The sequence below is a fragment of the Pseudophryne corroboree genome, chromosome 4 (genome assembly GCF_028390025.1).
Source record: "Pseudophryne corroboree isolate aPseCor3 chromosome 4, aPseCor3.hap2, whole genome shotgun sequence".
NCBI classification, from domain to species: domain Eukaryota; kingdom Metazoa; phylum Chordata; class Amphibia; order Anura; family Myobatrachidae; genus Pseudophryne; species Pseudophryne corroboree.
Genome location: NC_086447.1, coordinates 846,178,611 through 846,205,195, shown reverse-complemented (window position 1 = coordinate 846,205,195; position 26,585 = coordinate 846,178,611).

Genomic DNA, 26,585 nt, shown 5'->3' with positions numbered 1-26,585 from the left:
ATTTCTGACAATTGGAGACAATGGGGGTAATTCCAAGTTGATCGCAGCAGAATTTTTTTTTAGCAGTTGGACAAAACCATGGGGGTCATTCCGAGTTGTTCGCTCGCAAGCTGCTTTTAGCAGCTTTGCACACGCTAAGCCGCCGCCTACTGGGAGTGAATCTTAGCTTATCAAAATTGCGAACGAAAGATGAGCAAAATAGCGAAAAGACACCTCTTAGCAGTTTCTGAGTAGCTCCACACTTACTCGGCATCTGCGATCAGTTCAGTGCTTGTCGTTCCTGGATTGACGTCACAAACACACCCAGCGTTCGCCCAGACACTCCTCCGTTTCTCCAGCCACTCCCGCGTTTTCCCCAGAAACGGTAGCGTTTTTTCGCACACACTCATAAAACGGCCTGTTTCCGCCCAGAAACACCCACTTCCTGTCAATCACATTACGATCACCAGAACGAAGAAAAAACCTCGTAATGCCGTGAGTAAAATACCTAACTGCATAGCAAATTTACTTGGCGCAGTCGCACTGCGGACATTGGGCATGCGCATTAGCGACTAATCGCTCCGTTGCGAGAAAAAAATACAGAGCGAACAACTCGGAATGACCCCCCATGTGCACTACAGGGGAGGCAAATATAACATGTGCAGAGACAGTTAGATTTGGGTGGGGTGTGTTCAAACTGGAATCTAGATTGCAGTGTAAAAATAAAGCAGCCAGTATTTACCCTGCACAGAAACAAAATAACCCACCCACATCTAACTCTCTCTGCAAATGTTATATCTGTCCCCCTGCAGTGCACATGGTTTTGCCCAACTGCTAAAAAATTTCATGCTGCGATCAACTTGGAATTACCCCCAATATTGTTGCAGGCCATACATGTCAAGTACCTATATTTTGGTCTCCTAAAATAAAAAGGAAATTTGTCTACTTTTCAATCGTAAAATATACATTCAGAGATAAACATTTTAATAAGACAGCTAAAGGAAAATTAGGAAAGAAGAGAAGAGAAAGGGAGGAAAGAAAAGAGGAAAAGTAAAAAGAAGAGATATAAAAGTTAGGGATAAGCGAGAGTATCCTCAGTGAGAGAATGGGCCCAGTAGATAAAAAAGGGAAGGTATTTCCGTTTGATAATCTGTAATGTGCAGAAGAGGTATCAGAATGAATAGTGGGAGAAAGTCTAAATAACTACATAAGACCGATATACAGGTGACTCCTTGAAGTCACACCAGGGAGACCAAATGGCTATAAAGTTAATGGATCTTCCCACTGAAAAGGAGATAAGGTCCTCCATTTCTAAGAAATAATCAATCCTTTTAAACCATTGTTTGATCGAAGGCGGTGAGGTGGATCTCCAAAGAGTCAGTTTAACGGCCTTAGCTGAGTTACTAAAATGTCTAAGTAGTGAGCATTTGTAGGAATGTGTCAGATTAAGGAGCCAAAACTCTGGGTCCCTGGGGACTACATCTCCCAATATCAATTCGGAGCATTTAAAAATTTCCGTCCAAAATGGAGTTATGAGGGGGCAGTCCCACCATATATGCAAAAAGCTCCCTGGGGCTCCCTTACATCTCCAGCAAAGATTCGAGAGAGTGGGAAACATCTTATTGAGAACAAGGGGAGTTCTGTACCATCTGTATATCATTTTGTAAAGAGTTTCCATCGTTGATAAACATAAGGAGCTCATCTGGGTGTTACGGAATATAGAGTCCCAATTAGATTGTGTGGCATCTCCTTCTCCCAGGAAATCATAAAAGTAGGGGGTTGAGGAAATAGATCTTCAATAATAAATGCATAGATCTGGGAAATAGTGTGTGTGGGAGATCGAGGGGAGACACACATTTTTTCAAAAGTGTTGAGATCTCTAGTTATGTCAGAGAGATTCTTGGAAGATGTTAGGAAATGGTGAACCTGAAGAAGTTTCCAAAAATCAGAACTTGATATATTCCAAAGAGATTGAATATCTGAAAATGACCGCACCCTGCCAGAACTCACCAGCTGACCTACCCTAAAAATCCCAATCTCAGCCCACTGAGCAAAAGCTGTTCCATGGAGACCTGGAATAAATTCGGGATTAAAGAGAAAGGAAGTTAGAGGGGAGGATATGTGGCTTCTTAATCTAAGCGTATTCCACAATTTAAGTGTGGGGGAGATCGTTGGGTGAGTAACCTTTGGAAGGGTGGGCAGCCAGGGTACAATTTCTATATAATGTGGGAGACATCCCTCCTCTAGAAGTACCCATTGTGTGCAGTCTTTGGCCCGTATTTAACTGCACTGCATGGTAATACCTGGGGATATGTGGGAGCTGTTGACCTCCATGATGTTTTCTCCTAAATAGAATGTCATGTTTAAATCTAGGTGTGTTACTGCCCCAAACAAACGCTCGAATGAGATTCTGAATATCCCGGAACCAAAGGAGAGGGATGTGTATGGGAAGGGTTTGCAGAAAAAAAAATATCCTAGGGAGGGAATTCATTTTGACTACATTTATTCTACCAAACCAAGATAATCGCAATCTCCTCCACCTCTGGAAGTCCAGGTGATGTGTTTTCAATAAAGGGCTAAAATTCAAGGAAAACAGTTTGGATAAGTCGTTGGTGAGCACCACCCCCAAGTACTTCAATTTGTGGTCGTGCCAAGTGAAAGGGGAGGAGCATTTCAAACCCGTAACCACATTAGAAGTACTGTAGTTAGGTTCATAGCGATGGATTTGGAATAGTTTATGTTAAAATTAGAAAGGGCTCCGAACCTATCAAATTCCAACATTAGGTTTGGAAGTGAAGTTACCGGGTTCGAAATTAGAGCGAGCAAATCGTCGGCATAAAGAGACAATTTGTATTCGTTCCCCTTCACTAGCAGACCAGAGATATTTTGGTTGGCTCTAATGCTTCTAGCTAAAGCTTCCATACATAGAACAAAAAGTAGGGGGGACAGTGGGCATCCCTGTCCCGTGCCGTTGGAAATAGTAAAGGAATCTGATAGGGAGCCATTAATTTTAATTCTGGCGGATGGGTAGTATAGAGAGATAAAATTCTATGGAGACAGGCGTTACCAAGCCCTAGGTGTCTCAAGATGCCAGACAAAAAGCCCCAGTCCACCCTATCAAATGCTTTTTCAGCATCGGTTGATAACACAATAGAGGGGGATGTAGCTTGGTTAGCATAGTGAATCATATTAAGCACTTTAGAGGTATTGTCCCTGGCCTCTCGACCCAAGACAAAACCGGCCTGGTCTCCATGAATCAAATCCGGTAATAATAATTTAAGGCGATTTGCAATTAATTTGGCAAAAAGTTTTATGTCTATGTTCAGCAACGAAATCGGCTGATAACTGGAACAGAGACCGGGATCCTTACCCTCTTTGGGTAAAACTGTGACATGAGCCTCAAGGGATTGTGTAGAGAAATGTGATTTTTCAGAAATAGTGTTAAAGGCCCTTGTAAGAAGAGGGTTTAATTTCTCCTTGAAAGCTTTATAATAGGCAATAGAAAACCCGCCAGGGCCTGAACTTTTGCCGTTGGGTGAGGAGTCGATGACTTTAATAACCTCCTCAGTAGAGAAGGGGAAGTCTAAACCATCTGCATCTTCTTTGGACAACGTAGGGAAGTCTAAGGATTTTATGTAGTCAGATACAGCTGCCTGGTGGGACATTATATCTGCCCTAACATTCGGTCCAGAAAGGTTATATAAGGTGGAATAATAGGCCTGAAAGGCCCTAGCAAGGGCCCTCATTCCGAGTTGTTCGCTTGCTAGCTGCTTTTAGCAGCATTGCACACGCTAGGCTGCTGCCCTCTGGGAGTGTATCTTTGCATAGCAGAATTGCGAACTAAAGAGTAGCAGAATTGCGAACTAAAGAGTAGCAGAATTGCGAATAAATAATTCTTAGCAGTTTCTGAGTAGCTCGAGACTTACTTCTACACTGCGATCAGCTCAGCCCGTTTCTTTCCTGGTTTGACGTCACAAACACGCCCTGCGTTCGGTCAGCCACTCCTCCGTTTCTCCAGACACTCCCACGTTTTATCCTGGCACGCCTGCGTTTTTCCGCACACTCCCAGAAAACGGTCAGTTTCCGCCCAGAAACACCCACTTCCTGTCAATCACACTCCGATCACTTCAACGATGAAAATTCTTCGTTCGGACATGAGTAGATCTACTAAGTTTTGTGCTAAAATACTTAGCGCATGCGCACTGCGTACCATGTGCATGCGCATTTTTGCCTTAATCGCTCCATTGCGAAAATCGGCAAAGAGCGAACAACTCGGAATGAGGGCCAATGTGTAGTGTCTCATGGTAAGGCTGACCTTGACCATCTTTAATAGAATGAATAAAAGTAAGTGCACGTTGTTCTTGGAGAGCCTTGGTCAATAGTTTTCCAGGTTTATTGCCCCATTGATAGTATCTGCTCCGCCACTTCCGATACGATAATTTAACTCTATCGAAAAGTAATTTATTCAGATCGGCCCGGGCAGCTTCAAGGTCAGAGTAATGTTGAGGGGTTTGAGATTTCTTATGCATATTTTCAAGAGATTTTATCTTAGATAAGTCGTCTCTAAGCTTTTTCCTTTGTTTTTTACGAAGTGAGCCTATCTGGATACATACCCCTCGTAAGACGCATTTATGCGCCTCCCAGACTGAAATTTTAGAAACATCATCTAGATCATTAGTACTGATATAGGAGTCTATGGCAGAATCAATTTGAGAGCGGCATGCCACGTCCTGTAAAAATGTATCGTTAAAGCGCCACGACCATTGGTTTCGTGTATGCGATGGAAGACGTATTGTAAGATTAACAGGGACATGATCAGACCATACAATTTGCCCTATTGAAGAATCAGAAATTAGATGGAGGTGTCGGTGACTTAGAAATAAGTAGTCAATTCTGGAGTATGTCTGATGGGGGTGTGAAAAAAAGGAATAATCTACATCAGAAGGGTGTGTCAGTCTCCATGTGTCGATCAGCTGGTGGTCAAGCAGGGTGCGTCTCACCCTCCTATACTCCTTCTCCGGTCTATAGGAAACGTTTTTAGAGGTGTCGTGGTGGGGATCGAGAGTCCAATTTAAATCGCCTCCCATCACCACCGCTCCTTCAAGGAGAGGTTCAACTTTTTCCAGAACCGAGGACAGAAAGGAAGGCTGCTTAGTGTTGGGAGCATAAACATTCAAAAAGGAGAAACATTGATTATGGATATCACATTTAACTAACAACCCCCTACCTTCAATTAGTCTGTGAGAAGTGACATTAAGGATAGGCAGGTGTCGAGCTAATAGAATAGCCACTCCTAATGTCTTACCAGAAGGGTTATTAGCCGTAAAAACATGGGGTAATAGTGACATTTAAGCGACGGCACACTACCAATCTTAAAATGTGTTTCCTGAATAAGGGCAACATCAACTTTTTCATCTCTAAACCATTTAAGGAGTTTAGATCTTTTCTCAGGAATATTCGGGCCTTTTACATTAAGGGTAGTTACATGTAAATCGTCTAGACCCATTATAAATCAAGCCCTAACGGATTTGCATTAATCATCACAACAACAATTATATGGAGAGGAGTAGAAAAGGCACCAAGGAAAGGTAATAGAGATGAAAGGAAACCAAGAAAAGTAAAAGAAGAAATTGCCGTGTGGAGAGATACACTGCAAAATACATAAGTACCAAATAAAGCTAACAGCAATATGAGGGAAAGGACTGCTGCAAAAGGGACAGGAGCGGAAACCTGACGATTCCCAACCCGAAGAGACAGGGGATGCAGCATAATGGCGGTCCTATGGGGGCCAAGGACAGAGACCACCCACAGTACAAAAACCTAATTCAAAAATTACCAAGGAATGAAAATGGGCACATTGTAAAATGTACAAAAAGAGGTCAAAATATAGAGAAAAACTATTATCGTCAGTGGTAGTTTCAGCATAAACTTGTTCGAGGCACATTCTAACGATAACATACTTCATATCAAAGAAACCATAACAAAACAGACCTCATACATTAGTAACATAATTTAGCACAAAGGAGAAAAACCAAGCATGCGTCAGTAATGGCAGGAACTATCTCACCAATATAAGGCAAAACGTCTCAATCATGGAGGCTCAGAAGATTGTGAACTTGTAGGATGAGTCCCCTGTGTCCGCGGGGATCGTACTTGTTGCCACATGTCATCGGGAGGGTAGACGGCAGGTATTTCAGGTTGGTGGTGGAAAGAGTCCCAGTCAGGTAACAGTAGTGGCTGTATGCCGAGGGTTGTGAAAAAGGCTGGTAAATCCGATGGCTTGAAGAGAGTAGCTACTTTACCATTATGGGAAACCTTAAGAGAAAAAGGAAAGCCCCATCTGTATTTCAGTTCAAGTTTCCAAAGAGAATCAGTAAGGGGCTTCAAAGCTCGGCGCTGTTGTAGGGTCGACCATGCGAGATCTGGAAATAATTGAATCCTGTCGCCTTGGAAATCTATACCATCCAGTTGGCGGGCCTTTCTCATTATCTCCTCTTTTTGAGCATAATAGTGGAGCCTACAAATCACGTCTCATGGCCTATCCAGTGGTAGGCCACGAGGGCGGAGAGCACGGTGCGCCCTATCGAACATGATATCCCTGTTTGGATCCAGATCAATAAGCTCTCCAAATATTTTTGTTAGTGCGTTCATCAGGTCAGCCTGTTGGATGCTCTCATGGAGGCCTGTGACCCTGATATTATTCCGTCTCCCACGATTATCCATATCTTCAATACGTGATTTGAGAAAGGAAATATCACTCCTCTGGTGAGAAATCACCTCCTGAAATTTAGTTAGAGTGTCAACGGTAGATGTCTCATGCCGTTCCAATATATCAACACGATCCGCAATTTGAGACATGTCTTGTTGGATTGCTGTCACCTCCTGCTTGATGGTAGATAGCAAGCGAGTCTCTAAGGCCGAAAAATCTTGTTTTGTGGGAAGTGATTTGACGTGAGATAGAATCTCACTGATCTCTGTGGTCGAAGAAGAGGCCAACGGAGGTTGCGTGTTCCTGGGAACGGACATGTCGCCCACCTGAGTTTGCAGAATCGGGGAGTCGGGAGTTGCTAAAGTAGAGGACAGGTCTGCGGTCGGTGGAGTTAAGAACTGACGCAGGTCTGACGAATGGCGGGCCACAGATTTTGGAGTCTCGTCTGACTTGGTCTTGGCCTTTTTTTTCTTTGTGCCTCTCACCATGAGATCGGTCTGTAAGGAAAGGTGGTACTGTGTTCCTCTTTCACATATCCCTGGTATTATAAAAATGCGTGGATCGTCGCCGTGCAGTAGCCCCCCACGTGGCCTTAAGTGCACATCAGGTAAGTACCAGCATTATCCGAGGAACAGCTAGGGGTCTTCACATTGCTACGGATGATCCCGCAGCTGGGGCCAGCAACTCACTTCAGATAATAGATGCAAAATATGTGTTGGAAAGAAGTAGGAGAAATTATTTACCTCCGCAATAGGAAGCAGGGGACAGAGCTGTAACTAGGTGTGTGCCAGAGGGGCATTGCACACAGCGCAACTGCACTGTGGGCGCACCCTCTGGCAACACCACTGCATGGCCGCTGTCCGCCTCCCACTCTCATTGCCTCCTGCCTCCCGCCGGCCGCCGCTGCAGTGCTGTCCTGCACGCAGAGGGGGGGGGGGGGTGTTTCTGAATATTCAGAAACCCCTCGAGAGGGACGGAGACACCTCTGCAGCGGGCCCCCCTCCCTCCTCCTCTCCTGCTGCAGTGCATGTGACCGGGAGACAAAGCGGACCGCAGGACAGGCTCAGCGGGCAGCGTAGTGGTGCGGTGGACTGGATTTCACTTCCAGCCACACAGAGACGAGAGGTGCCGCGGCCGATCAAAGCAGGCAGCAGCAGCGGAAGCATGACGGAGACTCACTGTATATCAGCCTAACAGTGAGTATGCTGCTGTATCGCTGCTGCCAGGTGGGGGGCCCAATCGGCACTTGGTGAATCAGTATCCACTGGCACTAAGACTGACAGTGTGCCTGCCAGTGTTGGCCTCACTTCCAGCAGCACTGTCCTGACAGGCACCCATTCCCCCCCCACACACGCTGATTGTTGGCCTCACCTCCAGCAGTACTGACTACTGAGGCCAACAATCAGCGTGTGTGGGGGGGAGATGGGTGCCTGCCAGGACAGTGCTGCTGGAGGTGTAAAAAGGGGACGCTGTCTGCCGTAATGTGTAAAAAGGGGGATGCTGTCTGCCGTAATGTGTAAAAAGGGGACGCTGTCTGCCGTAATGTGTAAAATAAGGATGCTGTCTGCCGTAATGTGTAAAAAGGGGGACGCCGTCTGCCATAATGTGTAAAAAGGGGACGCTATCTGCCGTGATAATGTCGATATTATCTTAAACCATAAAGCTATACCTTTAAACACACTTTTACCATTGAGCCGCTGCGGCCGCTAGACTTATTACACACGCTACGCACTTTGTACGTTATTTGCGTACAGAGTCCCGTACGTTGTACGTACTTGGCGTACACACGCCACGCTGGGTGTACAGAGTTCGCACAGTGCGCGCACACACTTTTAATAAACTTTAAACCTTACTCGTAATGCAATGCAATGTTATTCTTACACTCTAAACCATGTGCCGCAAAGCACTGCAATGATGTTACACCTTAAACCTTACGCAGCGCTGATGGTATAAAGTACCCGCTATGCGTACACACCTTATCAATACACTCTTAAACCTTATACAGTTAAATACACTTTAAACCCTAGCAGGGAAATGAGGACACAACACCGATTTGTAGTTAACCGCTGGGTTCTAACACCACAGTGGATTAATTGAAAGGGGATAACAGTACAAGTTATACACTACAAGGCTAACAATATAAATCTACAACAGAATAATGGCTACAGTCAATGTACATACGTGAGAATGTTCGCTTGCGCAACCTGGACCAGTCCTTCGATCATCAGGTAGATAGCGTTCAGAGTCTTCTGACCGGCCAGGCAACAACAGGCTTTTTATACACAACTTCCATATACAATACAATGGTTACTGTAATCCGTTTGTCTATTGGACACAGAGATGCATCTTTACATTACAGGAGAGGTCATAGGTTGATTTGAAAAGGTGGGCGATGTCTTTCTCAACTGCTCTTGTGGGTGGTATCCTCTGGATTCCCGCCGCATACATAATATACAGTAAATACAGTTTATATCTATATTCTACTTCTGCACATAACTATATGCAGGAACATGCAATCTTTCTCTAACCAACACCGGAATGTTACCCTTAAAATACCCTACAGCTGGATACTAGACATCACCCTATAACCTTTGTCTGTCCCTTCCTATCATGCAAAGGTGAACCCTTAGTCCTGGAATCATTTAAACTGTTGATACTTGTTGATGTGGTGCACGGGAGCTGTGTGTACAAAATGCACTATTTGGGTTAAATATGTAATGTTCTGATAACCCTCTATGCGCTCACAAACTCCGCCGTAAATACCCATACCACGCGCAGAATCGCGGGAGCGACCATACGCAAATTGCGGATATGTGCACGCACGGCGGAACAAGTGCACGCGCAGCGGGCATGTGTGTGTGGTTAGTACATGATGTATGCGTTACAATATTTTTCGACTTTGACAGCCGTAATGTGTAAAAAGGGAATGCTATCTGCCGTAATGTGTAAAAAGGGGGACGCTGTCTGCCGTAATGTGTAAAAAGGGGACGCTGTCTGCCGTAATGTGTAAAAAGGGAACGCTGTCTGCCGTAATGTGTAAAAAGGGGGCTGCCATAATGTGTAAAAAGGGGGACGCTGTCTGCCGTAATGTGTAAAAAGGGGGATGCTGTCTGCTGTAATGTGTGTAAAAAGGGGACGCTGTCTGCCGTAATGTGTAAAAAGGGGACGCTGTCTGCCGTAATGTGTAAAAAGGGGGGCGCTGTCTGCCGTAATGTGTAAAAGGGGCTCTACCTGGTGTAGTGGCGCTACTGTGCGGCGTAATATGAATAATGGAGACTACTGTGCACCGTAGTATGAATTGGTATCATTTTGTGACCACACCCCTTCCCTATGAAGCCACGCCCCTAAAAAAATTGCTCGCGCCTGAGGCGCGCACTGCCCGTGTTTTACACAGGGGACGGGCGCCAATGCTGTTTCTTGCACATAGCGCTAAAATGCCTAGTTACGGTACTGGCAGGGCAAATAACTCTTTCTGGCCAGAGACAGATGTATTCCAGCTGGGAAGAACAGGGGGAGCAAGGCAACTTAGTGCGGCTTCCTCAATCCGCCCGGACGGATCCCCCCTGTGCAGCCAACACTTTGAGGGATCGTAGGGTGCCTCCAGATGTGTCTCAGCCGTCGGGTATCTGCCCGTTTCACCCGGAGCTCACCGTCGGCTGGTCAGCAAATCTAGTCCCCTGCTTGGATGCCAGAAGCAGGCCGCAACCCGCAGGAGTGCGATACCGCACTCCCCAATTCCGCGGCTCTGCTCCACCGCCGCTGTATATTTGCTGTTGGAGCTAGGGAGGAGGCAGATGACCCGGGGAGGAGAGGGGTGGCTCCAAGGTGGATCAACTGGACTCAGAGGGCCCAGCACAGCATGCTGAGGCTCAGGGTAATGACAAGGCCACGTCTCCCTCTCCAAAATTCAGTCTCCTGCTGTATAGGAAGTGCAGGTCAAGCTCCCAAGGGGCCCCAGAGCCGGAGCCCAGAGCAGGCAGGGGGGGATCAGGCACCAGAGTTCTAGGTGGGGCAGAGGGGCAGGACACAATCTGCGGTCCACAGGATGAAACAGCCGGGTCCCCGGAGCTCCGCGCGCCGCTTCCGGAATCGGACAGCCACTCGAGGCCGCGGCTCCGTCGGGCAGTGTAGGCCGCAACCGGCGGGACACAGCAAACGGGTCTCCAGGCTCCGTGAGAGGTGCAGGCAGTGGCAGCAGGGTCCCCAACAGACGGATGGAGGAGCAGCCCCTCCGGGAATGTAGGAAAGGGGCAGTTAGGGGTGATAGCAGCAGGAGCAAAGGCCGGTCCACTCCATGAGCCAGGCAGGCCACACCCCTCCGGTCATCTGTTTTAAACGGAAATGATATGTTACTAGGGAGGATTTATCTTCAGAAAATATATGACCTCATTTCTCCCTGCTCCCGTTTGACCCTATACAGCTGTAAGTAGGCAATAGAAGTAACAGGAGTCTCTGTCTGTACTGCTACTGTTTCAATCACAGCCTGTTCCCTGCCTGCTGTGGGGAATCTCTTTCATTTAATTAAATGTGAGCAGCAGTGTATGTAAGTTTAATTATGCCCTTGGAGACTGCCACAGAGCTTACTTCATCAGCCAGAGGTGGAGGCCCATCCGGACCTCCGCGCCAATGTGATGCCTGTGGCGGGGGCAGCTGGGAGATCAAGGCCGCGGCTTCAGAGGCAACAGCAAGCCCCAAGCAGCGGTCATGTCGCGGGTGGCCCCGTGGGTCCGCAGGTGGGAGGAGGCAGCGATCAGGCTGCAGGGAGGCAGGGGTGAGTTCCTTACCGGACTGGTGGTCGGTGCAGGTCCCGTCTCAAAGCAATGGGCCGCAGCAGTGGAGTCAAAATGGCCACCGGCCCGCGTTAGCTGCTGTAAGTGTTGCTTTAACCAGGGCTGCCGGGCGGTGGTGCGCCAGAAAGCCGCCTGCGGGTCATCTGGGGCTCCCCGCGGGTGGTGACTGTTTTGTTCATATGTTTGTAAATCCAGTCATCACAACACAGAGACATGTGAGTTCACTGCTGTGCTTTTTATTCCATCCCCAACTCCAGGCACACTGCACACTGTACCACCCACTTCCCGGCATCACCCTGGTCCTAGGGACCATCACTGAAGATTCAGGCTTACACATGTTAGTAAGGGAGTGTCTACAAATATTAAGCATTCTAATACACTAACATCGCATCCTCTTTTCTTTAAAGATAAGCCCTATACGCTTCAATGCAACAATTAACAACGTCATATTAAGAACATCATCTAACATGTTTCAATGAGTCTCTCAGGTCTGCGTATTTCCCTTTTGGGTCTTTCATACACAGTCTGTGTTTCATCGACCATGTTGGACCTTTCTAGAATCGTGGTTTGTTCACCATTAGCAGGATCATCATACATGTCAGATGAAGGGTATTCTTCAGTCATGTTGTCTTCATTATGGTTAAGTTGAGATCTTAAATCCACCCAATTTCTTCTTACTTCCGTTCCACGCTCTGTACGTATAGTATAAGATCTCGGTGCTACTTGTGCTTGCACAATACCTTTCTGCCCCCAAATACCTTTCTCGTGATCTCTAAGACAGACTTGGTCACCCGATTTTAGATCAGATAAGCTTTTTGCTCGCCTGTCATGGAACAGTTTCTGTTTCGCCTGTTGACGTTCCTTACTCAGTCTGACCAACGCTGAGTTATGTGTATTAAGCTGTTCATCATGTATCGGGAGATTTGCTCTAATCCTCCTTCCCATCAGCATTTGTGCAGGAGAAAGTCCATTCTGTAAAGGTGTACTGCGGTAGATTAAAAGACTTTTGTAAAAATCTTCTTTACCTTCTTGAGCTTTTTTCATGAGACTCTTTACAGATTTTACTGAACTTTCCACCAACCCATTTGAGCGTGGATAGTGGGGACTTGACGTAGTATGGACAAATTCCCACTCATCAGCAAATTGTCTAAATTCAGCACTGGAAAACTGAGGACCATTGTCAGTGAACACTTCCATAGGAACACCATGCCTTGCAAAGATTGACTTCATGCAATTGATTACGGCTATACTAGTAGTTGTATGTAGTGTCTTCACCTCAGGGTAGTTAGAGTAATAATCAGTCACGACAATGTACGTTTTCCCATTACAATCAAACAAATCTGCGCCAACTTTCTGGTACGGTCTCTCTGGCACTGCGTGAGGACTCAGTGGCTCGACTTGTTGTTTCGGTCTATACGTAAGACATAATTCACATGTAGCTGTAGTCTGTGCTATGTCTTGGTTCATTCTTGGCCAATACATAACTTCACGTGCTCTCCGCTTACTTTTTCTTCTCCTAAGTGGCCTTCATGTATCTTGCAGAGCATAGTTTTTCTTAGTCGTGCAGGTATGACAAACCTATTGCCTTTGTAAATAATACCATCGACAACTGTAAGGTCACTGCGGTACATCCAATAATCATGGATAGACAGCGGGCACGCATGTTTTTCTGCTGACCAACCTTTCAGAATGATATCTTTCAACACTTTCATTGTGTCATCTGCCTCAGTTTCTTTCCTAATCTGTTCTTGTCTTGCAAGAGACACTGGTAGAGAAGCTACGATCAAATTAACATAGGCTTCTATCTCTTCATCCATCAGACTTTTGGAACCTTCACTTTTGTCCACAGCACGAGAAAGTGTATCAGCAATGTACATGTATTTGCCGTCAGTACAGCAAGTGTACATCATATTTCTGTAGTCTGATAAGCATTCGTTGAATTCTCATGGGACAGTCATGTAATGATTTAGTCATGATAGCTACCAATGGCTTGTGGTCAGTTTCCACTGTAAATGTTTGACCATACACAAACTGAAATCGCTCACATGCATATGTGATCGCTAGAAGTTCTTTTTCTATCTGAGCATACCTTGTTTCAGCACTTGTCAATGCTCTTGATGCATAGATTACTGGTTGCCATGTATCCTCATGTTCTTGTAACAGCACTGAGCCTAGGCCAAATTGCGAAGCATCTGCTGAAATTCTTATTCTTTTCGCAGGATCAAAGAATTTTAGCACTGGTTGCTCTGTAATGATCTGTTTCAAGTTTTGCCAACTTTCTTCTTGTTCATGTGACCACATCCACTCGTTATCTTTGTCCAACAACCATCTAAGAGAGGCTGTTCGTTCAGAGAGGTGAGAAATAAACTTTCCTAAGTAAGTAATCATTCCTAGGAATCTTCTGACGTCGTCTTTGTTGTTAGGACGTTCCATGTTCACTATGGCTGATATTTTCCTTGGGTCTAGTTTTACACCTTGATCCGAGATCACGTCGCCCATAAAGGTAAGTGTATTCACGCCAAATTCACATTTGTCCTTGTTTAGCTTTAGATTCACTTTCTTGACAAGTTCCATTACTTGTCTCAATCTAGAATCATGTTCATCCATTGTCGATCCCCAGACAATAATGTCATCCATCAATGTTTCAACACCTGGAATATGTTCAAAAATCATGTGTATCTTTTTGTGATATACTTCTGGAGCAGACAATATTCCATATGGTAGTCGAAGAAATCTGTATCGACCTTCTGGTGTATTAAATGTACAAAGCTTTGAGCTGGCCTCATCTAGCTTCATTTGCCAGAATCCTGAAGATGCGTCCAATTTACTGAACCATTTTGCTCCCGCAAATTGCAACATGATTTCATCTCTGGTTGGTAGTTTGAAATGTTCTCGTTTAATAGCTTTGTTTAAATCTCTGGGGTCTAGACATATTCTGAGTTGTCCATTTTTCTTTTCAACAATTACTAAGGAGCTTACCCATTCAGTAGGCTCATCAACTTTCTGTATCACACCCAAGGTTTCCATGCGATTTAACTCTTGTTTCAGTTTTTCTCTCAGCGCAAACTGCACTTTTCTACAGGGGTGTATCACTGAAGAAACTTGTGTGTCTATATTTATTTTATGCTCTCCAGGCAAACAACCTAGACCTTCAAACAAGTCTCTGTATTCTGTAAACATTGATTTGCAGTCATATTCTACTTGTGATGTCACCATAAAAACTTTCTTTAGCAAGCTTAGTTTCTCACAGGAACTTAATCCTAGAATCGGTTGCACATTTTTATCCACAATCAGTAGAGATGTTTTAAACTGTTGTCCCTTATATTTCAGTGTCACTAAGCATGTACCTTTCACAGGAATTTCCTCCCCAGTGTACCCTGTAACTTTCACTTTGGCTGGATGAATTTTAGGTTTTACTCTAAAAGTCTTATAGTCTTGAAACAATATTAAATTCACCTGCGCGCCAGTATCAAGCTTAAAGGTAATGACAATCTCGTTCACAGTTAAAGGGACAATCCATTCTTTCTTATCTGCACTGCAAAGTTCAATGCAATCCACAAATAATTCCTCTATTTGCTTAATAGCATGCAGATTGGTTTCACTTTTCATTTTACAGCATTTGGCAAAGTGATTAAGTCTACCACATTTCATGCAGGTTTTACCATAAGCAAGGCACATTTTAGGATTGTGAGCATTTCCACATCTACTACACATTTCCTTGTTAGACTGTGGCTTAGACTGCTTCATTCTTGAGAATGGAGGTTTGCGTGGCTCTGTTTTCTGCACTACATGGACAGCACCAGCTTCCTTGTGTAATGTTTTGGCTTGAAATCTAGTTATTTCTGCAGATCTACACATAGTCACTGCCTTTTCTAGTGTTAGGTCCTGCTCTCTCAGCAATCTCTCTCTGAGTCCATTATCAGGTATTCCACAGACAATACGATCTCTAATCAGTGAATCCATTAAATCACCAAACTCACAGGTTTTACTGAGTGATTGCAGCTCTGTAACATACTGATCAAATCCATCTACAGAGTTCTGATCACATGTGAAAAACTTATATCTTTCATATGTCACATTTTTCCTTGGCACAAAGTAATCTTCAAACTTTTGCATTATAGAAGATAGCACCATATTCTGCCCCTCATCAAACTGAAAACTATTATAAATGTCCAGCACATCCTCTCCTATCACATGGAGGAAAATGGATGCCTTCGTTTTGTCAGCCTCTGCATCAGCTCCACATGCAGCAAGATATATATTAAACCTTTGCTTAAATCTTTTCCAGTTTTCAGACAAGTTACAAGACATCAGCATGCCGGTTGGAGGAGCTAGTTTATCCATGGTTACTCACTGTTTGAAGAGAGGAGCACACGGCAGGCTTTGCAGACACCGAGTATCACTGCCTTACAGACTGCTGCAAGATTCTTTCACACTCTGAGAGCACTAGCAGTCCAAGTTAAAATTCTTCTGACACCATGTTTTGTTCATATGTTTGTAAATCCAGTCATCAGGACACAGAGACATGTGAGTTCACTGCTGTGCTTTTTATTCCATCCCCAACTCCAGGCACACTGCACACTGTACCACCCACTTCCCAGCATCCCCCTGGTCCTAGGGACCATCACTGAAGATTCAGGCTTACACATGTTAGTAAGGGAGTGTCTACAAATATTAAGCATTCTAATACACTAACATCACAGTGACAGGGCTAGGTCTCCAGGGAGGAAGCAGGGCAGGTCCGTCCGTCGCCGGAACGAGGTGTCCAGAGGTCTCTCGGGCCATCCCCAAAATTAAGGTCCTGGCTTCAGGCTGGTGAACAGGCCGCACTCCGCGGGAGCAACCACAGCCCCTCTCGGTCGGATCTTCGGCAGCAGGGGGTAGGGGAAGGAGCAGGGTGTCAGAGTGTAGAATAGGGATTAAGCAGGCCAGGAGGGTGTATTATATAGAGCAAAAGCAGGAGCCAGGGAAAGCTGCGACTGCTCTCATTCAGTGCTAGGCCACGCCCCACAAAACCTTACATTTAAATTTAGGGCTTTTGCTTATTTATCAATGCTGGTGAATGCTATCAGTGGCTATCACAGTGGATAGTTTTCACCAGGGGCATTCCGCATGCTAAGCAAGCACAGCTGCAGTACTAGTTCCACAGTGGTCCTTGGCTGGCATTAGCTAGGTGTGCCTCATGGGAAACATTAAGTATTTTTATCAGAATTTTTTACATTGTTTTCTATATTTTACTTTTTTTAAACGCAAACAAACAATGCTTATTTATTTATTTTTCATAATTAATCTGGAACCAGAAGCTTGAGTCGTGTTTACAGGTCCAGTGCGCATGGTGCAACTGGAAAGGCAGATCATGCATGAACATACATGCTAATCACCATCCTGGCAAGCAGGAAAACTTCCTTACAGATGCAGCAAGTGCTCCTGGGAAAGCACTCTCTTCCTTCTATCTGTCACATAATGAGCTCTATCCCTCTCTACCCTCGCTCCTCTCTGCGGCACAGTAGACTCTAACATTGGCCCTCATTCCGAGTTGTTCGCTCGCTAGCTTATTTTAGCAGCTTTGCACACGCTAAGCCGCCGCCTACTGGGAGTGAATCTTAGCTTTGCAGAATTGCGTACGAAAGATTCGCATAATTGCGAATAGAAATTTCTTTGCAGTTTCTGAGTAGCTCGGGACTTACTCTGCCACTGCGATCAGTTCAGTCAGTTTCGTTCCTGGTTTGACGTCACAAACACACCCAGCGTTCGCCCAGTACTCCCCCGTTTCTCCAGCCACTCCCGCGTTTTTCCCAGAAACTTCAGCGTTTCTTCACACACACCCATAAAACGGCCAGTTTCCGCCCAGAAACACCCACTTCCTGTCAATCACACTCCGATCACCAGAACGAAGAAATTTCTTTGTTAAGCCGTGAGTAAAATACCTAACTTTTTGGCAACTTTACTTGGCGCAGACGCACTGCGAACATTACGCATGCGCAGTTTGCGACAAATCGCTCCGTTGCGAAAACCACTAATGAGCGAACAACTCGGAAGAGGGCCATTGTTCCAGAGTCTATTGCGCATGTGCAGATCTCCTGAAACATGGAGTCCACCATGTTCCCACTACCTAATCTCTGCTGCCCATGTGAAAATCACCTGGAAAATGGCCTCTGCACCATTTTTCATGCAGTTTCTGCTGCAACTGCAGCACCAATGCAGTACTCTGGAGAGGTAATTAATTAAATATCGGTGCAGGGTGTGCATATGGGGCTCCTTGGATCCAGGAGCACCCATTATAGATACGCCAGTGGGTTTGACCCTTTAAGTCATATAATGAGAATGTCACCAATCGTGTACTTAGACCATCTTACCCTACCCGACGTTGCCGGTTCACTGGCTTTTGCATGTCAGCTGGCTAGTCAGGTCAGGATTCTCCTGTAGCTGTGGTTCATCGCAGCAAGGGTGTACCAGCTTGCTTAAAATCAGCTGAGTAGTTCCAGCCAACCACAACTGCATATAACTTACGCATCCAATCTGCTGCTAGAGCTCCCTATTTAAACTGCTTTCTGCCACCTGTACTTTGCCAGTTCCTCAAGTCTCCTAGGACTCCTGAGCTCCAGCCTCTGCACCAGTTATCTTTATTATCTACCTGAGTGGATTCAGCCTGCATCAACACTCACCATTCTACAGCTAGAGTTTCCATTTGCTCCTCTTGTAATCAGAGCTTCTGTTAACACTAATGTGCTGTCTGCCTCCTGCACCTATACCTGTGCTTGCTACAGTCTGATTGCAAGCCTCCTGCATGCAGTCTCCTCACTACATATCACATGTGTTCTGAGCTGCTACTCACTCAGTAGCGGATCTTGCCATGTGCAAGCAGGACTTTTGCCCGGGGCGCCGCACCATGGCAAAATCCGCTACTGCTGTGCCCCCTGCTGCCCGCTGTGTCCCCCGCTGGTCCCGCTGGTTACCCGCTGTGAAGGGAACTAGATGCTACGTGTCTAGTTTCCCTTCGTGGAGAGGACCTTTGCTGTGCAGTGCGCTATGACATCATCGCGCACCGCACAGCATTGTGGGACTGACACAGATGCTAGTGGTCATAGTTGACCTCTAGTGTCTGTCTATGCCAGATCTGAGGAGAGGAGCAGCGCCGGCGGAGGTCTGCAGCGGTCGGGAGCGGGGATAGTAAGTATTGTTTTTTTCTTTTTCAGCGGCGCTACTCTACTGTACAGGGGGCGTAACTGACCACGCCCCCTGTGTGAAGCCACATCCTATTTCCCGCCCGGGGCGCCAAAAGGGCAAGAACCGTCCCTGTACTCACTGTTATTACAGTCCCTGTACTCACAAGTTATTACATCTGCTACCGCAGATACACATGTCATAGTGTGTTTACAGGCTGATCCATCCAATTCCCATTTAAGCACTCTTATTAAGCTGTACGTATTGTTACCACAGTCAGGTAGCATACTGAGTTCAACTTATATCTATTCTCTCTCCTCACATTTCCATACTGGAACTACTGAGTGTGGAGAAGCACCATTCACCCTCCTAAGTTCATTCACTCCAGTAATAGCCAGTCCTGCCCTGCAGCCCCAGCTTTGGATATATTACAGTCTCAGGACCTGATCGGGAGAAGCTGATTATTTGTTTTAGGCAACTTCTTCCCTTTATCTTTCTCCAAGACTTGCTACACTTCCCCCTTGGTGAGATAAGGTAAATAATGAAGTCTCTCTTCTGCACTTCCCTAGTCCATAGAGTCCTTTGATGCCATTGATGCATGAAATGTATGGTACAGCCTATTTTGTGTAAAGAAGTGTATAGCCTCTTACTGTTAATATACTGGAACAGGATGGATCAGTTCTTATAATTAGAGATATTCCACTCTCTGTCTATATATGGCTCACCTAGTCCATAATCCCTGTGCCAAGTAATAGATAATACATTACCTTTACATCTTACCACTTAATATTTAACCGCATATACTGTATGTTTTTATGATGTATGTGTTTTTTCTGACAGCAGCTTTTAGCTGTATATTATGCCAAATAATTGTTATGCCGCCGGCACCTATGATACAATTTTTTGTAATTCTTTTTATAAAGATCTGATAGTTTATAAAATAGAAAAAGCTGGTTCTTCATGTTCTCTTTGTATATCAGTCACTAGGATACTCTTTGTATTGTATACTAGTCACTAAGATGCTCTTTGTATATTATACTGGTCACTAGTGTTTCTGTATTGAATGATGGTCACTAGGATGCTTTGTGCATTGTATAGGGATGCCTAAAATGCTCTCTCTTTTGTATGACAGTTTATGGAATGCTCTCTGTATTGTATGACAGTCTCTGGAAAGCTCTCTTTATTATATTGTGGTCTCTGGAATGCTTTCTGTATTACATGGCAGTCCCTGATATGCTCATCCTATTGTATATATGTCCTTTAAAGGCATGTCTTGTTACTCCAAATGTAAATATTGGTTGTGGGGATCGGCTCTACAAGCCTAAAGGCCCATACACATTAGACGATGTCGCTCTGTGAGCAACATCGTCTAATGTTTCCCCCTCCCGGGCCGGCCGGTCGGCGGCCGACTGTACATACTGAGCGATATGACCGCTCATATCGCTCAGTGACTTCACACCTCCACCAGCCCTGCATGAAGGTCGTGGACCACAGTCTACATCCTTCATGCATGCTCTACCGACAGCGACGATCGTTGCCGACCCACGGGGCCGCAAATTGGTCGTGCTGGTGGCATACACACTTGACGATAAAATGAGCGACGTCGCTCAAGGAGGGGAAAAATGAGCGACGTCGCTCATTTTATCGTTAAGTGTGTATGGACCTAAAGACAGTCAGAACCCTCTATCAGGCCATGAGTATAATACCATTATATTTCCAGAGGTGTGGCATGAAAACACTTACATCTGGAGGGGTATAATATATTGGTCAAATTGTTACTTCTAGATAGAAACAGATGCTGTCTACCTATTTTATATAAATTCTGCTAATACGTTTTACTTCTATCATAAGTCTCTAATTTGTATTTCTTTCTATGATGACCTACTAGGTATAGATATAGCTATAGTGGGCTCTCACACACAGAACATGCATTAATCATCTTAGGGTCGGTACTCACCTGGCCAATATTGGCACGATATGTTGTTTCAGGCCGATTTGGACCAACATATTGTGACATCGGCAGTGGGTATGCCTGATTGACATCGGCAGTGGGTATGCCTGATTGCGCATTCCCGTGGGTCACATGCGATATCTTCTGGTTGACCATGCTACACAGCTAATCAGAAGATATCGCATGCGACCTGGCGCAGTGTAGTGAAGGATGGAACAATGATCGTTCCGACCTTCATTACATCATTGTGATGTGTACCGTGAATACGATAAGTGAGCCCATTGGCCGACTTATCGGCTGAGTATACATCATTCTAATATGTAGCCAGCGTATATTCCAAACCAATGGTTACATTTTATAATTCACATAATAAATACATAATTAACTAGCCCTACCACACATCATTCCCATGTTAACCACTTTCATTACCGCTGTCTTGTCTGTTCATTCATAGCAGCTCATACTGTATAATCCTTTCTATTTGTCAATTGCTTCATTTATCCTTACTGTACGCTTTGTAACTATTATATTAGGGACTTGGCACAAAAGACTCAAAGAATATGAACAATGGGCCTAATTAATGTTTGTACGCAAATGCAATTGTCTACAAACACGAATTAGGCCCAAAGTTCAGAAATAAAAACAAAATGTAACTGAAAAAAGGCTTGGAGAAATATAGGGGGTCATTCCGAGTTGATCGTAGCTGTGCTAAATTTAGCACAGCTACGATCATCTTTCCTGACATACGGGGGGACGCCCCCAACCAGTGGCGTAACTAGAAGTTTTTCTCCCCCAAGCCAAAAAATTCTTCGGCGCCCCCCCATCCCCCATAATTGGCACTATTAAAGGGACAAACATGTGCGCGCCGATTGCGCGCGCGCCACAAAAAAGGGTGTGTGGCTTCGTTGGAATGGGCGTGGCTTTGCATAAAGGGGCGTGGCATTGCGGATAAAGACTTCCTTATACCCCAGTTTTGCAACCTGCACGCCCAGACGTTAGCCACCACAGGAAAGAAAAATAATCCTGATTCATGCCCCTTACATTATTTGTCATTTTTCCTCCTTATAGTAATGCCCAGTATACATTATGCCACATACTGCAATGGCCCTTAGACATTATTCCACACACAATAATGCACATGACACAATATGCACACACCATAATGCCCCGACACATTATGCCACACACCATAATGCCTGTGACACATTATGCCACACACCGTAATGCCTGTGACACATGACGACAGGAATCGCAATGCCCGTTATACATTATGCTACACACTGCAATGCCCCTGATACATTATAGCACATACAATGTCTGTGACACATTATGCCACACACCGTAATGCCTGTGACACATTATGCCACACACCGTAATGCCTGTGACACATGACGACAGGAATCGCAATGCCCGTTATACATTATGCTACACACTGCAATGCCCCTGATAGATTATAGCACATACAATGCCTGTGACACATTATGACACACACTGCAATGACCCTGAGACATTATACCACATACCACAATGCCCGTGATATAGTATACAGCACACCGTAATGCCTGACACATTATGACACACACCGCAATGTCCGTGATACATTATGCCACACACTGCAATGACCCTGAGACATTCTACCACATATCACAATGCCCGTGATATAGTATACCATACACCGTAATGCCTGTGATACATACTGCAATGCCCGTTATACCCTATGCCACACTGCAATGCCCCTGAGACATTATACCACATACCACAATGCCCGTGATATAGTATGCCACACACCGTAATGCCTGTGACACATTATGACACACACCGCAATGTCCGTGATACATTATGCCACACACCGTAATGCCCATTACACATTAAGTCCTACAGTAAGGCTTCTAATTACTTTTAAATTACCTGCTCGTTGCCAGGGGTTTCATGCTCTTGGTTCCATGCACGGTGCCAGGGGTTTTCATGCTCAGGGTGTCATGCTCGTTGCCAGGTGTTTCATGCACTGGGTGTCATGCTCGTTGCCAGGGGTTTCATGCACTGGGTGTCATGCTCGTTGCTAGGGGGTAGTGCTTGTTGCTAGGGCTGTGCTCCCAGTGCCACATATGTCCCCAGTGCCAGATATTCCCCCACGGTGCCAGGTACTCACATGCCCCAAGTGCCAAATATAGCCCCCCCCAGTGCCACATATGCCCCCAGTGCCAGATATTCCCCCACAGTGCCAGGTGCTCACGTGCCCCCAGTGCCAAATATACCCCCCCCATGTGCCAGGTACACATACAGTGCCATATATGCCCCCTCAGTTCCCCCCCAGTGCCATATATGCCCCCTCAGTGCCATATATGCCCCCTCAGTGCCCCCCCAGTGCCACATATGCCCCCAGTGCCAGATATTCCCCCACAGTGCCAGGTGCTCACATGCCCCCAGTGCCAAATATAGCCCCCCCCCATGTGCCAGGTACACATACAGTGCCATTTATGCCCCCTCAGTGCCCCCCAGTGCCATATATGCCCCCTCAGTGCCCCCCCAGTGTCATATATGCCCTCCTCCATGCCCCCCCAGTGCTATATATGCCCCCTCAGTACCCCCCTAGTGCCATATATGTCCCCAGTGCCATATATGTCCCCCCGCGCTCCCCCGCTGATGTATTGGAGGGACAAGGAGGGCACAGCGCGCGCCTCTCCCGTGTCCCTCCTGCATCTCCGTCGGGTCTAATAAAGGAAGTGCCGGTTCGTGAGCCAATCAGAGCTCACGAACGGCACTTCCTTTATTATACCCGACGGAGATGCAGGAGGGACACGGGAGAGGCACGCGCTGTGCCCTCCGTGTCCCTCCTTACAGCAGGGAGGGTTAGTGACAACAGATTGACATCTGCTCTACATCAGTGGCGCCACCGCAGCCCCTCGCCCCCAAGCCACCGCGAGGGCTGCGGGGGCAGTAGTTACGCCACTGCCCCCAACACAGTGCCGGCCCCCACCACAGAAGTGCAAAGGCATCGCACAGTGGCGATGCCTTTGCACTTCAAGAGTAGCTCCCGACCAGCGCAGCTTTAGCGTGCTGGCCGGGAGCTACTCCTCGCTCCCCGGCCCGCAGCGGCTGCGTGTGACGTCATGCAGCCACTGCGGCCCACCCCCCGTTCGGTCCAGCCACGCCTGCCGGACCATGCCCAAGTTTCGCGCCCGGACCGCGCCCACGAAACGGCGGCCAAATGCCACCGTTCCATCTTCCCCCGCCCAGCGACCGCCTCTGCCTGTCAATTAGGCAGAGGCAATTGCAGCCCTGCTACGGCCTTTGGCCATCTGGCATGCGCCGGCGCACTACGGCGCTGGTGCATGCGCAGTGGGGACCCATTCGCTTGGCTGCGATAAAAAGCAGCGAGCGAACGGGTCATAATGACTCCCATAAAGAGGTAACAGCTGAACATACAGAAACTAAATTTATGAGGGACAGACATGACAATGAGTCAGGTCTAGTGCTATGTCAGACAAACAGGAGAAGGGGCATGTGGGGTGGGGTGTGGGTGTGTGTGTGTGGGGGGGGGGGGGGTGCTCCTTGGACCTGCAAGAGTTTCCGAAACACACAAGTTTATTATTTTTTAAAAGACACAGATGAAGGAAACAAGTTTGAGAGTGATAAAACTTCCCAATAGAGAACTTTGTAAAATATATATTAACCTAAGTAAAGGTCTCTCATTTACACAGACAATATGTTTTAATTGTTTTAGATGGGGACATTTTTTTTTTAGGAAGGAAACTACTTTTAACTACATTTTACTATGTTAAGAGATCATTGGAAGTTACTCTCTGTCCTATTTCTAATGTTACTTATGTAAATATACAATAATTCTGGAATCATTGTTAGCTATTGTGATCCTTCTGTACTAATTTCTGACTATTGGAGAAATTAATAAATAAAATAATTAATAATAATAATAATAATAATAATAATAATAATAATTCATTATTGCCATTGTTATATTCCCTCTGCTGCTAATATTTTGTCCTGGGTCTCTAACAGCTGTCCTTTATTATCTGTGCTCTCCTAGAGAATTTATATTTAGTTAATCCTTGTAATAATACATTGTAACTATACTGAATTTAACAGCAGTATAATTAATGGAGCCACTCCCCTGCTGATGTGCATTTTACATTAAAATCTATACAAATAGAACAGGTGTTATAAAGGGAACATCCAGTAATAATATTTATGTATAATGGTTGGCAATATTTTAGGCCAGGGTTTTGAACTACAGTACAACCCCGAAGGTCCTCCCAGCAGGTTATCTACTCAGGATTTATTTAATCACGCACAGGTGATTTCATTTATTCTGCTGGGTCAGTAATGATCACACCGATTTCCTTAGGCAGAAATCCTGACAACTGATAATGTCGATATTATCTTAACCCATAAAGCTATACCTCTAGATACACTTTTACCGTGGAGCCGCTATGGCCGCTAGACTGAATACATGCGCTACGCACTTTGTACGCTATTTGCGTACAGAGTCCTGTACGTGGTACGTACTTAGCGTACACACGCCGCGCTGATTGTACAGAGTACGCACAGCGTGCGCACACACAATTGATAACCTTTAAACCTTATTCGTAATGCAATGCAATGTTATTCTTACACTCTAAACCATGTGCCGCAAAGCACTGTAATGATGTTATACTTTAAACCTTAAGTAGCGCTGGCGGTATAAAGTACCCGCAGTGCGTACACCATATCAATACTTACAAACCTTACACAGTTATATACGCTTTAAACCCTTGCAGGAAAGTGAGGACACAACACCGATATGTAGTTGAAACCACAGGGTTCTAAGGCCACAGTGGATTATTTCAAAAGGTAAAACAGTACAAATCATACACTACAGGCTAACAAGATAAATCTAAAACAGAATAATGGCTACAGTCAATGCACATATGTGAGAATGTTCGCAAGCGCAACCTGGACCAGTCCTCCGCTTATCAGGTAGAAAGCGTTCAGAGTCTTCTGACCGGCCAGGCAACAACGGGCTTTTTATACACAACTTACATACGCAATACAATGGTCACTGTAATCTCATTGTCCAGTGGACACAGAGATGTGTCTTTACATTACAGGAGAGGTCATAGGTTGATTTGAAAAGGTGGGCGATGTCTTTCTCAACTGCTCTTGGGGGTGGTATCCTCTGGATTCCCGCCGCATACATAATATACAGTAAATACATTTAATATCTATATTCTACTTTTGCACTTAACTATACTCAGGAACATGCGATCTTTCTCTAACCAACACCGGAATGTTACCCTTAAAATACCCTATAGCTGGATACTAGACATCACCTTCCAACCTTTATCTGACCCTTCCTATCATGCAAAGGCGAATCCCTTAGTCCTGGAACTGTTTAAACTCTTGATATTCGCTGATGTGGTGCAAGGGAGCTATATCTAAAATGTACACTATTCGGGTTAAATATGTAATGTTCTAATAACCCTCTACGCGCTCACAAACTCCACCGTAAATACCCATACCACGCGCAGGAACGCGGGAGCGATCATACGCAAATTGCGGATATGTGCACGCACGGCGGACCAAGTGCACGCGCAGCGGGCATGTGCATGGGGTTAGTACATGGTGTATGCATTACAATATTTTTCGACTTTTACAGTCCACCCTTTGGCAGTCAACAATAACTGCCACTATCTAAACATTAAACAGAAAAATATACAAAACAATATCTACAGATGATTGGATAAAAATACACAATACAATATCGACACATGATTGGATGGTAGGAGGAGAGGTGTAGGCGGGAAATGTATGACCTAGTGGGATAGTAAAAGCATGTATGTATGAAATCCATGTCTGAGGGGTATGTATCATCGTGCCGTATATGTTCTAGATAAGCTTCGAGGTATTGCGAAGTATACATTAAATCCTTCTTATCCCGTATTAAGGGTCTGTAAGTGGGCCAACAAACACTACCGAGCTCTTTTCGGCTTCTTGT